At 42.2% G+C, this 14,782-nt stretch overlaps 1 long non-coding RNA gene across 1 annotated transcript in view; it reads right to left on the reverse strand.

Annotated features, from left to right (window-relative positions):
* Positions 1-3,185: 3,185 nt before the first annotated feature.
* Positions 3,186-14,782, reverse strand: part of LOC121025630 (uncharacterized) — a 314,895-nt gene continuing 303,298 nt past the window's right edge. Inside the window, exon 4 of the long non-coding RNA XR_005788111.1 lies at positions 3,186-3,328. This is a non-coding gene — a long non-coding RNA (uncharacterized LOC121025630). The remainder of the gene's footprint in view (positions 3,329-14,782) is intronic.

The following is a 14,782-nucleotide window of genomic DNA, read 5'->3' on the forward strand; positions in this document are numbered from 1 at the left end:
ATATTATGACATCTAAGAGTATGAAGAGAAAAGAAACAAAATTCCTGGTACAACTGCCATTTTTATTTGTTGCCTTCTATTCTTTGCCCATACACATTTATATTTTTAAACATAGTAGCAGTCATATACATGCACGATATTGTATTCTGCTTTTTTATTGTCAATTCTCTTTTGAAGAGAGATCTGGAATTTTATGAGGAGATTGCAAAACAGGACTAAAGAAGCTATGTCACTCTAGCTGAAAAAAAAAAAAAAAAGAAGAGGGGAACGTGTTGATTGTATAAGTTTCAAGCTTTTTAAAAGTGGTGTAACATTTACCTTAGATTTTCTTAACCAGAGATTTGAACCCAACCATCTTGGGTTGGAAAAGGGTATGGAATGTAATCAAACTAAAATTTGTGAATGAAAGTAGAGCAGCATTTGCTTTCTGCCAGATTGCTAATTAAATGCCATGGAAGACTTTGCGTATTTAATTTTAGTCATGTAAAGAATGTGCAATAGTTGGTAGGCAAGAGTTTTGGCCGGGAAAGAAATGACTATATTTTTAGATCATTTTGCTACCTCTGTAAATTTATTATCCTTTAAAGTAGCTGAAGTGTAGAAATGGAAAAGTTCCTTCATTTGATCCAGAATTAGGGTTTTGTTGGGTTAAAGGGCAAGGTCCTTGAGGGAATAGGCAAAAGAACTGTTGAAAATGATGTGCCATGAATTCTAGACAGAAGAGGTAAGGAGACAGATGAAGATATGGAGAGCTGAAGGGGCTGGAGATCTCTGTAATAAGAACAGACATAATGGTAAAAATAGAGCAAGAGAGCTGGAAGAACGGAGGGTTGTGTTCAGCAGGTTTATTAAAACTAAAATAAAACTGAAATAAAATTTGAAATGCAAGTGAGTTGGCCTATTTAAAAAGCTCTTTTTTGTTTTGTTTTGGTTTTTATGTTGTAAAACATTAAGCCCAGAACAGAGAACAATGCATGGGAATTGAAATCCATTCATTATCGGATTCACACATTAATTCGACAAATACCTTGCTAAGCCCCTCCTATGTGTCAGGCACTATCTGAGGGGCTGGGAATACAGTAGTGAATGAGGCAGAAACATTTCTGATGGCTTGGAGTTTCGATTCCAATGGAGGAGTCAGACAAATAAATAAAATATCTAATTGTAAGCTATAAATGATAGCAAGGGCATAGAGGCATGAGGGGTGGGGAGCTAGTTTAAACATGATAGTCAGAGAAGTGAAGAGGGGAGATGGGAGGGGAAACAGCAAGTGTGAAGGTAGGCCTGTCCCTAACATTTGTGAAACCCAGGGAAAAATATGAATGGGGTTCATGAACTTTATGTTTGTTTATTTATTTATTTATTTATTTATTTATTTATTTATTTATTATTTTCAGTTTTTAATCACTTTATTTTAGAGAGAGTGAGCATGCAAGTAGGGGAGAGGGACAGAGGGAGAGAGAGAGAATCTTAAGCAGGCTCTATGCTCAGTGTGGAGCCCGATGTGGGGCTTGATCCCACGACCCTGGGATCGTGACCTGAGATGAAATCAAGAGTCAGACCCTCAACCAAATGAGCCACCTAGGGGCTCCGGACTTTATGTTTAAATGTTAAAAATTGTAAAACCTACTCTGCCATTCAAACTTGAGTATTGGCCTCGCAGGTCAGGTTTAGATTTAGTACTTTTGGATTTCTCAGGGTTTTGCAGCCGAACTTGGTGGTACAGGGTAAGCCAGCTTCTGGCTTCTGGTTCCAGCCAGAGGTCAATTCCTCTTTCTCTTCCCACTCCATGATCTTCCCATTACCATGAGGGATCTTGCACAATGCGAGTGGTCACCCCTGCCTGCATGTCTGAGTTCTGTCCACACTGTCCCCGAACAGCTACCCTCTGATGGCTCTGTGAATTAAGGATGTGCACACTTTTGATACAGTCAGCTCTTGGGAAGATGAACCAGAGAAGGGGCCCATGCTGGCCCTGGAAACCAGCTCTTGGCCCTTTGGGCAGTGTATTCTGGGGTTGTGTACCCAGAACATGGACTAGATGGGGCAGGGGCTCTGGATGGGCACAACGTTTTGACATCACTGGCTGTGCTCTGAGGGGAAGGGTGTGTCTGGGGGAAGGTCAGAGCAAGACCCTGGAAATCAGGGGGCCCATGGCAGTGGTCTCTTTTGCCAGCACCTAAGGATGGTACCTCGGCTTGTCACGCTTACAGAAGAACAAGGAGACTATTCCCTATAGCCTCAGGATTTTGTGCTGTGATGATGGAGAAGATATAAAATTTCTCTTCTGTGGCCAATTATAAAAAGTAAAGGAAGGAAGAAAAGGAATCCTTGGAGGGAACAGTAATGAAGTTCCTGGCAGTTACACTGGTGCAAACTGTAGAGCTAGCACAACCCTCCCATCTTACAGATAAGGAAAGTGAGTTGCACACCAGTTGTGACTTCGTAGGTTTTCACAGCTAAAGAATGTCAGATCAGTACCAAAACCAGGTTTTCTGAAATCCATTCTAGAATTCTCTTGACCACACCATGTAGTTTCCATGCCACTGAAGGTGATCAAAGATGAAGGAAGAAAGAAGAAAATGTGATGTGGAGGCAGGAGGAAGGAAACATTTCATACACACAAGACAAAAATGTGGTATTTTAAGGAAGAGGTTTGCCCTTCATATGAATGATTCTTGGATTTTGGTGTATATTTTTGGTAGCAGTATGCGGTGAGTCACTAACAAAGAGCTTAAGACAGATGAGTTAACATAAATGGACCAAAATAAGCTGTGGTCTCTAGGCTGAGCAGCTGTTGGACAAACCTGCCAATATTTTATTTCCCAGAGACACTTGCAGCAGATGAAAGTGAGCAGGCGGTGAGTGCCACATTAGAAAATTCCACACCATTCAGTTTCCTGTGCCTGACATGTGACTATCCAGGGGAAGGGGAACCCCCCCCTCCCCCGGCTCTTTAGTGAAGCTCCACTTTGTGGAAGAGGATAGGCAGGGTTGCACGTCACGCAGGGTGTGGTAGTGAAGGGACAATACAGAGGCATGGGAATCCGGACACCCTGGGTTTTCGGCCCTGATTGTGCCACTAGCTGTGTAACCAAGGGGGACTCCTTCAGCTTCTCTGTGGCTCTGTTTTCAAATTCTGAAAGAGGGGCCTGGATTGAATGACATCCTAAGTACATTCCAGCTTAAAAATATATAGTCCACATTCATTGAGCACTTATCTTTTGGTAGTTACCTCCAGGTGTGCTTTACATATGGATTTTCCCCTCCATTAAATCTTCAAGGTTGTTTCAACAGTGGACTCATTTTGCAGATTAAGAAACTGAGGCTGAAAGGATAAGAGACACGCCTTAAGTCATACAGCGAGCAATTGCAGAGTCTGGACTCAAACCTGAGACTGTCTCAGAAACCTGGCTTCTTAACCACCATTCTGCGCTGTCTCTTCTCCCTAAGCAGGAAATTAGGAACACGTTGCCCTCATATCCTTTCCCTCTCCACAGCTATATATCTGTTTCAAATTGTTATGCTTCAATTGCACTGTACTGGATTTTCAGGCCCTAATTGGAGCCCTTCATGGCATCTACCCACTGCCTTGTGAGTGAATGGCATTAAAGATAGTAAATCAAATTCAGAACACACACCTCACACGGAACAGAAATAGTGTTGAGCAGGGCACAGCAGGGCCATTTGATTCACAGGATCATCAGCATCTTGAATATTTTGTATGTTCTCTCCGGTGAACACTGTGTACTTCATGTTCCTGCTGATGTCACTGGCAGAGATGTCTCTGGGGAGACACCCTGTTTGAAAAGCCAATTCAGTAACCTCTTCTATCCTGATTTAATATAATATGGCCATGGTAATGGTGGTAATAGTGGCGGTTTCTTTGTTCCTTCTCATAAATTACACACACTTTAAACACCTTCTTGTACTGCCTGTCTTCCGATGAAGATGGCAGACAGCAGAGGAACATCCCTCTCTCCAATACAAAATAGAGAAACTCTAAGATTGTGGGTGATTTGATCTAACTTTGGCTCCAGATTGATCTTTAGTTGGGGACTGACAATCCTGTTTTCAAAATCTGTAGGGATATTTTATGACTGAAATCACACTTTCCATAGTTCTTTCTTTGATGGTTACATATATAGAAATAGAGAACTGAGGCAATATCTAATAATTCAAATCAGTAAAGCACTGCTGCTTGTATTTATTTGGATGTTTTAAGCCATAGAAGCTTTGAGCTGAAAAGGGAAAGAAACATACGCTCAACCTTCTAAGTCAGAAAACAAGTAGTAAAATATGGTGGAATAACTTAATGACCTTGATTCTCTACCTCTTCCTTTGGCCACATCTTTTACCACATGACCTTGGGATTTCGTTCACTAAAGAGGCAGAGTTTATTTTCCCTCCCTTGAATTTGAGTTGGCCTTGTAACTTTCAGCCAGCAGAATGTGGTGGAAGTGATGGTGGGTCAGTTCCAAGTCTAGGCTTCAAGGAACCTTGTGTGTTTTCATTTTCTTGCTCTTCTTCTGTGTTTGCCATGAGAACATGCCGTGGTTATCCTGCTGGAAAATGTGACATGAGGAACAGAGCTGAATTTCCCCAGTCATTGCTGCTGACTTACCTATCTGAGCTGCAGCTGACTGAAAGATCAGTTAGTGAGTCCGAGGGAGATTAGAAACACTGTTGAGTCTAAACTGCCAACCCACAGTTTTATGAACTAAATAAATGCTTATTGTTTAAGGACATTGAGTCTTGGGGTGTTTTGTTACACAGCATTATCTGGCAACTGACAGCTGACACAGAAAGTGAGACTTTAGTTGTCAGGAAAACACAAGAATCAAACTGAGATATAACACAAATCTGAAGTCTTTCCAAATCAGCATGGTTATGGATTATCCCTCAATAGTTATTCTGTACACATATACTGGGTCTATTATTGGTGAGGTCCTATGCTAATTGGAATGCCCAGTGAATGGGAGCCTAACAGAAGCAAAAGAAAATAATTAACATGATCCAGAGAAGCTGGCCACGGGAATGAAGTCAATCAAATGGCTGATGATATTTAGGGTGGTAGAAAAGGGTGAATTCAAGGAGTTGGCTGTGGGGCCAAGAGTCAAAGAGAAAAACATTGACAGTAGGATGAAGTTAAAAGCTAAGATCAAGAGGAAGGTATTGAATGTGTTATGAAGGAAATACCTATATTAGAGGTGTCTATGTGTGATTGAGTATTTAAATAGAAAATAGGTCAAATTAACACAAGAAAGCATAGCAATGCCATCAGTATACCCCTACCCTGAAACTATCCAGTTTAATGGGCTCTAGACAATTTCCAGCTGCCACTATCTACTTTCCTGTACCTGAAGGCTTTTTCCAGAGTTGTGGAAGGTCAATTTAAAGGCAAGATGTATTGGGAAACTAACATCTATGCTCCCCCTTCCCCAATATGTCAGCAATCCTCAGCCAATGACCATGGCGGTCAATACATAAATACCCCAGCGCTCTTGGCTCTCTTGGCTTGTGGGATAGTTTTGAAGCATGTATTTTATGCTTTTTAAATGATTTGCCCACAGAACTAAGCTCCAGTCACTTATTGTGGCACTTATTGTGCCCTTTATTTGCTGCTTTCCCATCCCTTCCCTATCTCACTTCCCCCACTCACTCCAAGGCCACTAGCCTCCCTCCTGCTTCTCTTCCCGCCCCAAAGCCCTTGCAGCCGCTGCATTCCCTGCCTGAATTTCTCCTCTCCTGACATGTTTGCGACTGATTTCTTCTTGTTGTGCAGGCCTCAGGGTAAATCTCACCTTGTTAAGGAAGACTTGCCTGGCCATCAGACCCAATTGAGCTTCATCATCTGATGTTAATTCTCAATGTCACTTCTTCTATCGGATGTTTTTCTTATTTCTTTCTTTGTTTTCAAATGTTTTTGGCAAGGGTATAAGCGGGCAAAGGCCTTTTAGGAAGGTCATTCAGCAGTGTGTACTAAAGCCACCTATGACTCAGCAGTTCCATTCGTAGACATACATCTCAGGAGAATGCATGCTTATGTCCAACAAAAGCCGTACGCAAGGATGTTTATCACAGCTTTATTCATGAGAGCCCCAGACTGAAACCAAACTGAATATCCCTCAATAGGAGAATGGATACATTACTTGTGGAATAGTGTGGAATAGTCAACGGAATACTCTGCAGTGGAACACTACATAGCAATAAGAAGAATGAGGTGCTGCTATGCATGCCTCACAGATTAATTTCTTAGAAATTTACAGTAAACAAAAGAAAACATATTATTTGATTCCATTTCTATGACATTCATGAACAAGGAAAAGTAATCTGTGGTGGTAGGAGCTGGAATAGTGGTTATCTCTGGGTGGGAGGATATTGACTGGGAGGGAGTCCAGGGTGCTGGAAATATTCTATATCTTGATGTAGGTGATAGCTACATGGATACATACATACGTGAAAGGCCAGTGAGGTACATACTTAAGATGTGTATACATTCTATATATGTCATACATGAATAAAGTGAAAAATAAAAAAGTAGTTTACATGAGAGCAAGGACATTTTTTTGACTTACACACTACTGCCTGACACAGTGTGCCATCAATAAGTACTTCTGGACTGAGCAAATGAATAAATGTGGATTTGCATTTTTAAAAAAACTTTAAACCAAAAATTAAGTAAGCTCTTACTGAATATCTATTCCACATGCTGTATATAGTAGGGGCATCAAAGATGAGTCAGCCAAATGAGAAATATACAACTGATTGTATAAAATGGCAGCATATCATAAATGCTATAGAAACAGATGCCAAACAAAGCGTTAGCAGTGCTAGAAAGAGAGAAGCATTTCAATTGCAGCTTTGGGTAAATAAGATTTGATCTGGCCCTGGAAATATTTGGGCAGGTAGGGCTGAGTGGGAGAGGAAACAAAGAAGGGGGTGGGTGTGAATGGCAGGGAACAAAGACTCAGAGACAGGAAGCCCAGGGAAATGTTGAAACCTGAGGTGGCTGCAGTCAGGGCTGGGGAGTCATGGGGGAGGGAAAGATGAACATCTGTCAAAGCAGCTTGGGGCCCGCTCACAAAGGGCCTGGACTACTTCGCAAGGAGTTTGGCCTCCATACATTCATAGGGATAAAGTTTCAAAGGTTCTAAATCAAAAGAGTGATTTTGAAGGGAACTTGTTATCCTTCCTAAATTAATATTAAAAAATATGTTCACTTACAGAAGAATCTGAAAAGCCAGTTCAATGCAAAGGACACACTGATAGAATCACTGCTTTCACTCTCGCATACCGACTCTGGGACACCTAAACCAAGTGACATGGAATTCACATACCATAAGATTTACTATTTTGAAGTATACAGTTCAGTGGGTTTTTAGTATGTTCACAAGCTTGTGTAACTATCATCACTAATTCCAGAACATTTTCATCACCCTGAAAAGAAACTCCCAAACTCATTGTACTCATGCTCTCTATTTCCCCCTTTCCCCAACCCTGGCAACCACTAATCTACTTTCTGTCTCTGTAGATTTTCCCAGAGGTATTTTTCTTTTTATAGTGTTTACTCTGAGCTGTCAGCACAGAGCCTGACAGGGGGTTCAAACTCACAGACCATGAGATCATGACCTGAGCCGAAGTCTGACACTTAACTGACTGAGCCACCCAGGTGCCCCGCAGAGGTATTCTTCTATGTGTACATGGACAAATTTGCTTCTCCCCCCATTCACACAAATGAGTTTGTACATACTGTAAAGTAAGACTCTTGAACATACATCTTGACTCTTACTCTTGAACATATCAGATTAGTTTGTAAAAAATTCTGGGTGGCAGGGTAAGGATGGATAGGGAAAAAAGTTCGGGGGGCACTGAGACCATTTAGCAATGCCTACAGTACAAAGGAGCAAGAAGTCCTACAGGCAAGAAGCAGGATGCCAGCAATCTAGTTGATGCTGGGGTGTGCTACCAAGATCCACACTTCAGGACTGGCATGTGCTTCCAGGATCCCCACTCATTAGCCCAGCTAGAGGAAATGCTGGTGGCCAATGGACCTCAGCTGAGTCTCCTTCTGGGCCTTGCCTTCACCTAAAGAGAGCTTGCTAGCCCAAGATCACACTCTTTCTCTAGGGAAGCTTACATCCAAAGATTGGTCGATGCTGGGGTGGGGGTAATACACGGCTAGACACCTTCCCCAACTTGAAAAATCTCTGAAGGGCCATCCCAGCTCCAGAGCTCCCTAAAAGCTGAAGCTTTTATTGTGACTGTATTGCAGCCCATTTCTTCCCTCTGCCCAAACCTGCTTGCTTCAATTCTCCACAGGCATTGTCCCTAACAAACATCCTGCACTTATATCTCTGTCTTAGAATAGTGGCAAATAGTGGCAAATAGTGAGGATGGAAATGGAGCTCATGTGTGTCGAAGTCTTTGTGGAGTAACTGAGTGGACAGAGCTTAGTGATCACTTGGACGTGTGGTGTGGGAAGGGTGGGAGAGTTAAAGAGAAGGAGCAAAACAAACATATATATATATATATACATATATATATATAATTTATACATTAGGTTTATATATACATACACATATATTACTTACATGTATGTAAATACATAATCCATCCTCAGGCACTTACTCAGTGTCTACTTGTGTCTACTTTGTACCAAAAACAGTTCTAGAACAGAGAGGTTCAAGGTGAAGTAGATCTGGTTCTTCTGCTTAGTGAATCAACAGCGTTTTGGGTCAGACGGGGAGTCAACAATGAATTCGAATACAATTTGTTGCACACCATGGTAAATGATAAGGAAAAGTGATGAGGAAATATTAAGGGAGTGAAGATACTGCCAAGATTTGAAGCTGAGGTGTTTTGAAAGATGGTAAAGTCATCATGTGACATGGAGAATGGAGATGAAAGAGTCTGCAGGTAGAAAACAAATGTCAAGGTCATGTCCTTTAAAGAGTTAGAAATATGGGGCAACTGGGTGGCTCAGTTGGTTAAGCGTCTCACTCTTGGTTTCAGCTCAGGTCATAATCTTGCAATTTGTCAGGTTCTGTGCTGAGTATGGAGCCTGTTTGGATTCTCTCTCTCTCTCTCTCTCTCTCTCTCTCTCTGTCTCTCTCCTTCTCTGTCCTTCCCTTGCTTGTGCTCTCTCAAAATAAATAGATAAACAGTAAAAAAAAGAGTTAGAAATATGGGTTTGGAACTCCTGAGAGAGGTCATGGATAGAAATATAGATTTAAGCGGCATCTATATAGAAATGATTGTTAATACTTTGGGAGTAAATGAGATTGTCAAGGGAGATCGTGTAAGATGGAAACTTGAGAAAGTTCTGCACCAGAGCTGACTAATTTCTGAACTTAGTCAGCTACTCCCTATGCCAACACCCATGGCAGACGTAGCTAACTGAACATACAACCTCAGAATTCTTCTTAACTCACGGTTTCTGGCAGCCATTACCAATAAATTCCCTTACCATTCCTGGTTTCTTCTCAAAGTCTAGGTGTGGTGATCAGGAACAATTGTGGGCCTCCAGGGAAGAGTGAGCTGCTCTGATTATAAGGTGCAGAGAGAGTACCCAAACAGGCAGGAGAAATAGTAGGGGAGTGGTGGTGGTGCAGTCCCAGGAAGAAGAATAGTGTTTCAGAAAGGAAGTAAAAACATTGGTCAAACGATAGAGTAAGTTGAGAACTTGAGGAGACAGTGAGATTTGAGTGGGTGGCCAATGGTGACTTTACAGAGAGTGCTTTCACTAGTGGTTTGCAAGAGAAGTAAGATGAAGGAGGTTTGAGTACAGAATGGGGGGCATTTCCAAATGCTTGTCTATAAATGGCCTGCCTTGGACCCGTCTGGGGAGCTTGTTGAAAATGCATTTCTAGAGAGCCATGACTCCGGCTGTACTCTGGCCTCCCGGGAGCACTTCTATCGGGGTTATCTGTATAGCAGAGAGAGGCTAGAAGCTACGGGCAGTTGCTCACTGTGGCAGATGCTATTGATGTTCCTTTCACATGAATTAGTCCTCACCACTCAATACACACTGTTGGTGTCATACACAAGCACATGTGACTCTCTGCCTGAGGACTTTCTTTGGCCACTGGAGCATGCTTGCCTGCTTTCCAGAAATGCCAAAAAGTTAATTTTTCAGGGAGCAGCCCTCAACCAATGAAGGAGAGAAGTTGTTTGATAAATATTTCAGCTTCCTCTCCTCTCAGGGGGAACAACTGGGGGCTTGTTTTATGCAGTCTCTCACTAGTCCCCTGTAGGATCGAGTCTGAGGTGTCTAGAACATGCTCATTAACATACCCTGCATTGACTTCCTTCTCTCTGTCTCACTTCCCTACTTTTCTATTGGTCCCAGATCACCTTTCACCTAAACTATTAGTACCCATTTCTTTGTCTCCTGGGGAACCCCAAAACTCACCATCTCATTTCCTCTTTGTGGGCACACATAACAACCACATATTCCAGGGGCCCTTCCAGTCTGGTTGAGCCCATGTGACTAGGCTCTGACACATGGGCAGAAGTGGTATACATCACCTCCAGGCCTAGCCACAAAACTCCTGGTCTGATCATCCCTCTCAGTCTTTCCTTTCATGGTGACTTCAGAGGCCATGTGTTTAAGATGGCAGCATCACAAACTAGAATTGACGTGGATTCCTAAGTCATCATTTGGAAGGAATCTACTAGCGAGAGCTGTCTCACTTATATAAGACTGTGGCATGATTGAATGAGACAAAGAAATTTACTATGTTAAGTCACTGAGATTTTTTTTTGTTATAGCAGCTTGCATTAACGACCCTGAATCATGTACCTGCCCTCTCAGTCTTCCCTCATTCATTTCTCCAAAATGACTGTCCTCCATCCTCCTTCAAAAATTTCCATTGCTTCGTGTGGCTGACAACACAGCTGAAAACAGCCATGTGTTAAAGTCAAGGCATACAATTATCTGATTAAAGTACACTCAATTATGAACACTGAGAACCAAATTAGCTACTGAAAGATAGTTCTGTTTTCAAATGGATTCCTGCTTGGTAGGGTCTATGAGGGAAATTTTCCTACATATGCTTCTTGGGGTCTTTGCATAATGATTGGCCCAGCCCACTTCCAACCCTACCTGTGTTGTATAGAAAAAAGAGGGGTCAGCCACTTCTAAGGTATTTGCTGACCTCTACCTCCAGGGATAAAGTCCAAACTTGTTAGCCTGACATTTTCCAGTGTCCCAGGTGGCCCCAACCTACATTCCTACTCTGATCTTTGCCCTCCTTCCCATGAGACCTCTCAAATCGTACTACTCATGACAGGTTATGCTTTCCCACCTCCACACCTTGGCTCCACTGTACCCTCAACTTGGAGCATCCTTTCCTCTCCTCTGCTCCTTACCAGACCCAACCCCCACTCATGGGCCTGACTCAAATTTTGTCTCCTCTTTAAAGCCCTGAAATCCCATTTTGACTTCCCTTGCCACTATTCATTTGGTCTTCAGCATTTGCTCTTATTACTATTTTTATCTTTTCATGTGTTTATGTCCTCTCTTCTGAACTACAAATGAACTATTTAAAGGAAAAATTATGCCTATTTCTCTTTTTAATCTCTATAGCTTTTAACATAGTTCCAGGGACATTATTACTAAAAATAGACAGATAGACAGCAAATTGAACTTTGTAAATATCAGAAATGCAAAGTCTTGTTCACATATAATTTTTAAAAACTTATTCAGGAGTGCCTGGCTGGCTCAGTCAGTAGAGCATGAAACTATTGATCTTGGGGTTGTAAGTTCAAACCCCACATTGGGTGTACAGATTACTTAAAAATAAAATCTTAAAAAAAACCCAAAAACTTATTCAGAAATAATTTTGAACTTGCAGAAAAGTTGCAGGAATAAAAATAGTATAAATCACATCTGTAAATGCTTTGCCTAGATTTACTTGTTTACCTATTATAATTTACCTCATTTCCTTTATATTTCCCTCTCTATCATCTATTATTTTCTCTTTCTCCATACACACACACACACACACACACACTCACTCACTCATTATGATTTTCTGAGCCCTTCGAAGTTTACTTACATACATCATGAGCATTTACCCTTAAATACTTCAGTGTGCCTTTCCTAAGAATAGAAATAGTCTGTTACCTAATTACAGAGAAGTGATCAACTTCTGCCAACTTAATACTGATACAACACATTTGTGTCAATAATTTGTTCTAATTCCAATTTTGTCAATTGACCCAATAATGTCCTTTATGGCATCTTTCCCCTCCAATACAGGATCCAATATAGGGTTACATATTGCATTTAGTTGTCATGTCACCCTAGACTCCTTTAATCTGGAGAACATTTTTGTAGCCTTTCTTTGTCTTTTAAGACAAAGTTACTTTTCAAGTTAACCCTTCTCCCCGTTTCTAAAGAATGTCAGAATTTGAAAACATCTTCTAGGTTTGGCTGGCTGCACTATATGTGCGCACATGGATGGGTGTGGGCTTTCTGAGAAGTGCCAGAATCACTCCCAGCAAGACTGCACACTTGAGCCTTCTCATTTTGAAATTATAATCAATGGCAATATTTTTTACGCTTCTATACAGGAACCTTTGACTTATTTTATTTACAGTATCTTTCTCCTTCCTTAAGAGGAATTGGAGTGGAAGAGGAAATCGCAGATCTCTCCTCCAGTTTCTGCTGGCCTGAAGGCTGCAGGGGAGGAAAAGTCAATAGAGGAAGTGAGAGAGTAAACTGAGAAGTTGAAATCAAAGCGGTGGGCTGCTGAGTCTTGCCTGGGGTGTATGTCTTCTCTGAAGTCAAAGCATTTTTACAGACAACCTTCAACCATAGCTAAATAAAATCCCTATGCCATAGAAAGGGAAGGCATTAGTAATTTCCGTTGTCTCTGAGTGGAAACAGAGACACTGACAGGCGCAATGGCTTTTCTACTTTGAGTCTGAGAGGCGGTGAGGAATCATGGAAAGAGGTGAAAAAAGGATGAATCTGTTCAGGAGATATGAATCTATTTATTACCATTGCTGCCAAGTAGTTATGTAGTTCAGCAAGTCACATCCTCTCTGAGCTTTGATATCATTATCAAATGAGGGTTTGGAGTGGAGTAGACTGGTTCTAAATTTCCTTCCATGCCTCTAATATTCCATGATGAGGAGTTCCAGCATACTTTACTACACATCTATGGCATGTCTACTACATGTAAGGCATTGGCTAGGATGAATAGGGCCTTGTCTTTGTTCTCAAGCATCTCCCAGCATGGTGGTAGTGCTAGAGGGAAGAAGTGTAAGCAAAGAATTGTGAGAAGGGCCATGACAGGGGCAAGTTCAAGGTAGAAGTGTGTTACAAAGGACAGAGTAAGCAAATTTCCCTGGGGAGAGGAATGTTTCACCAAAGAGGTGCCAGTGGTTGTTGAACAGAGTCTTGATAGTGGGAACAAGGCATTAGAGACAGAAGGTGCGTGGCTGTTGACTGGATATCTTTTGAATTTGCTGGAACACAATGTGCCCAAGGTAAAGTGAGGGTAGTGAAGTTGGAGTGGGGGCAATACAGGGCCCGATTTCAGAAGGCTACTTTGTCAGGCAGAGAGGAGTTTGAGGGGTGGGGTGAGACTCAAGGCCAGATCATTGGGGAATCTATTGCAGAAGATAAAGGATAAAGGACTCAGAGATTCAGGGGACACAAAGCAGCACAGTGGTTGGAGGCATGCTTAGAAAGATTGAGGAAGTTCACCAGCTGAATTTGGGGCCAAGGGAGAGAGAAGGCTGTCACAGGACTCTGGGGTTTCTGATCTGGGCAATGGACTGAACGGTGGTGCTAAGTGCAGTTGGAAGTCCCTAAGGAGGAGCAGGTTTGGAGATGTACAATGAGATCTGTTTAGGATATGTTGGATATGTACATGGATATGAAGCTCAGGAAAAGTCTGAGCTGGAGGCAGATTTGATGGTTAACATGTTAGAGGTGTTAAGGATGTCACCCAGGGAGACAGTAACTTTAGGGAAAGACCATGATTGACGGGGAAGAATAGGAGTTCTGTTGTCTCAGTAGGTGTACATTCTTTATCTGCTGAGATCCTCTTAGCTATATGATACTGGGCAAGTAACTTTGAACCTGTTTCTTCATTTTTAAGAATGGCCTCAATTTGTAGACATATGAGAGTTTGATATAAAAAAATCCAATCTATGAAACTTATAAGCAGAGCAGGAAGGACACCCTGGGAAACACTATTACGCTGCTTCCTACAGGCATCAGGAGGAGCCATTTGGTAAGTTCCCCTCACCCGTACTGCCTTTCTTGCCACAGTTATCTCAGAGAGTTCTTATGAAAATTAAGCGAGATTAGGTTTGTGTGAACACCTCAATATAAATGTTAGCTATTATTGGGGCACCTGGGTAGCTCAGTTGGTTAGGCGTCTGACTTCGGCTCAGGTCATGATCTCACGGTTCGTGAGTTCGAGCCCTGCATCAGGCTTGCTGCTGTCAGCGCGGAGCCCACTTCGGATCCTCTCTGTCCCTCTCTCTATCTGCCCCTCCCTGCTCTCTCTCTCTCTCTCTCTCTCAAAAATAAATTTTTTTTAATTTTTTTTCAACGTTTATTTATTTTTGGGACAGAGAGAGACAGAGCATGAACGGGGGAGGGGCAGAGAGAGAGGGAGACACAGCATCGGAAGCAGGCTCCAGGCTCTGAGCCATCAGCCCAGAGCCCGACGCGGGGCTCGAACTCACGGACCGCGAGATCGTGACCTGGCTGAAGTCGGACGCTCAACCGACTGCGCCACCCAGGCGCCCCATAACC

The sequence above is a fragment of the Herpailurus yagouaroundi genome, unplaced genomic scaffold (assembly GCF_014898765.1).
Source record: "Herpailurus yagouaroundi ecotype Mexico unplaced genomic scaffold, PumYag 67690, whole genome shotgun sequence".
NCBI classification, from domain to species: Eukaryota; Metazoa; Chordata; class Mammalia; order Carnivora; family Felidae; genus Herpailurus; species Herpailurus yagouaroundi.